Here is a 2,729-nt window from a genome sequence, read left to right as displayed (position 1 = left end):
ATTGTAGTTTCCGTACTAGAATTACCGTTTACCTCAAAGGCTGTGTTTGCTGTTTTAGGGTTTGGTATAAACATCCGGAAACACGCCTTTTGGTTGGGCTTTAAGCTTGGGCTAACTGTTGTATGCCCTGATTTATGGATTGTAAAATCTGTTGGTTTGATTGAGTCATTGTCTGGAAAAGTTGTTGGGTAACTTGTATAAAGGCGTCGATACGATCCGGTTGTGTAGGTGTAGTAGTCACGGGTGGTGCGACTGGAACTATCTCTCGTTGATTATTTATGGGTGGGTTGTGATAGTTATTATTATTAACCGGAACGATACCTCTATTGGTATTATAATTATTATAATTATTCTGACCTTGTGCTTGACCTTGTCGTGGTTGCGCTTGGTTGTTATAATTATTATAATTCCCTTGACCTTGTCTTTGTCCTTGTCCTTGTCCTTGCCTAGGTGGAGCTTGGTTATAATTGTTTGCTTGCCTAACGTTTTGATTATTGTACCCTGGAGGTGTTACTTATTGATTATTTCTCCAACTGAAGTTGGGATGTTGTCTCCAAGGGGCGTTAGGAATAGGATAGTTATTAATAGAGTAAACATTATCTTGTTCTGGTGGTTGTTGTTCATAAGCTAGAGGACAATAATCGTCAGGGTGCTCTGGACTCAAACAGAAATTACATGGGTTGGAGTTTACATTCATGACGGGGATAGGCTTTTGTTGAGCGAAATAGCCTCTACTTTTTAGTTAGAGATTCGAGTAAATTTTTAAGTTACGGATCGGTTTTCTTCTCAAACATAACATACCGGACCTTGATTGAAGAAGAACTAGGCGAAATGGGGATATAATCACTACCCCCTAATTATTATTCCGTTTAGTTTGGTCTTCTAAAATTTGTAAGCCTCAGAGGCTCCTTTACTTAGGAAACTACCCCATTCATTATGTCAAGGACTTCTTTATGGTGGTGTAGAAGACCTTTGAAAAGGCACGAACTAACGTGTCTTTAGCTAAGTTATGATGTGGACACTCTATAAGGAGATCGGTGAAACGATTCTATGCCTCAGAAAATGATTCATGAGGATTCTGCCGGAAAAAATGAATCTTGGAAAGCATCTCATCCGTCTTTAGGGGTGGGTAAAAATGTTCCATAAACAACTGAACAAGTTTAGCCCACGAGTCCACAGAATTAGGCGCTTGGGCAGTTAACCAAGACGCCGCCTTATCGGCTAATGTGAAAGGGAATACCCTCAGTTTAATTTGTTCCGCACCTACCGTAGGATGATGGAATGTTGTAAGGACTTGTTCAATCCTACGCGTAATGGCGATAAGGTTTTTCATGGTCTAACCCATGAAAAGCGGGTAACAAATTAAATATGTTTGGGGATTCAAAATCCCCAATCGGGTCTCTGCTAGAACGATGCAAGATTTAGGGCTATCTCTCAAGGCTTTGTAAAAGTCGGGAGAGAGGAGTCTCTTTTCTTCGACCATTATGTCGGGTATGGTGTGTGTGATAATAGCTAGAGGTGTCGTGGGTGGTGTACTAGATAGACTTGTTTGTTGCCGTGTAATTACGTTTGTTGTTTCTGTTCGACCAGACCTTAATCTCATGCAAGACTAAGTTGAGCTTAACTAAACATGCAACACTCCAAACAATTCTGATATACTAGTAGAAAACCTCTAACTGGAATTGCGAGGTATGGAAGGAAGGAATACCTGATAGAGTCCTTGCTTCGCTTATGAATAGCGTCTTGTGTACGCGTGTCAAGTGTATATAAGAGATTAGAACACTGAAAAAACTTGACAACTCGAAGTTCGAATCAAACCTGTGGAAATCCGGAAATTTCAGCTAAGAGCGGCGCTTCGCTCCGTGCAGGCGAAGTCGCTTAGTGTAAAGTCGAGTTCCAGTGTTTGAGCGCGGGTCGCGCTTGGTATGGGCGTGGGCGCGCTCAGTGGTAGATGAAATTCCAGTAACTAACTTAGCGGGTCGCTCTCCTTGAAGCGTGGGCGGCCGTGTATTTTCTCGCGGAATTTGTCAAAGCTGAAATGGGCAACCACAGTATGAAACAAACAAGGGTGGGTAGGTTTAATGGGACTTAAAAATGACTACTTCTAATATGAAAACAATGCTAAAGTGCAACTAAGATGGCAGCGGCGCCATTTGATAAATGTAAAATTGATAATTTACCTACGAAATGAACGATGAATTCAAAACGTAAGTAAACTAAAACTGATCTTTTAATCTCGATTATCAAAGCTTCTACTCTCGATGCGAATTGCACTAAGTGGAGTAGGAAGTTCGTTCCACTCCTAGTTCTCTAGCATGGATTGTTTTCTAAGTCTAAGAAATCAGTCTTAAGTCTAATGAGAGCTTTACGAAATGTTATGCTAACAAGACGCGTTAATTTAAATAACAAGATATAATAAATAACAAGATAAAATATAAACTAAAGTTAATCTACGAAAGCTACGGAAATACGATTGTTTGAATCTAGATAAAGAAATAGAGGGGAATTAAATCCACCTCGAATCCAACTTAATAACCTAGTATAGATTGTCGTATCTCGATTTTTACGTTTTCACGGCAAGAATTTCGAGTCTAATCCCTAGTGTTCATGGCATTTCTACCAAGTACTAACTAGCATATGAAATTAAGCCCACCCATTCTCATGGCTAAACACACCTTCTTCTAGAGTGGAATAGATTCTACAACGATTCTATACTAAACAACTAAGTT

At 39.9% G+C, this 2,729-nt stretch overlaps 1 non-coding gene across 1 annotated transcript; it reads left to right on the top strand.

Moving 5' to 3' along the window:
- The first annotated feature begins 1,004 nt into the window (after positions 1-1,004).
- On the top strand, positions 1,005-1,108 carry LOC147509898 (small nucleolar RNA R71). Its single transcript, XR_015219639.1, has one exon. It is a non-coding gene; the product is annotated as a small nucleolar RNA R71 (small nucleolar RNA).
- Positions 1,109-2,729: the final 1,621 nt, after the last annotated feature.

Source organism: Coptis chinensis, chromosome 3 (assembly GCF_015680905.1).
Source record: "Coptis chinensis isolate HL-2020 chromosome 3, ASM1568090v1, whole genome shotgun sequence".
Lineage (NCBI taxonomy): Eukaryota > Viridiplantae > Streptophyta > Magnoliopsida > Ranunculales > Ranunculaceae > Coptis > Coptis chinensis.
The sequence above is the reverse complement of the archived record's forward strand: the minus strand, read 5'-3'. Positions and strand labels throughout refer to the sequence as shown.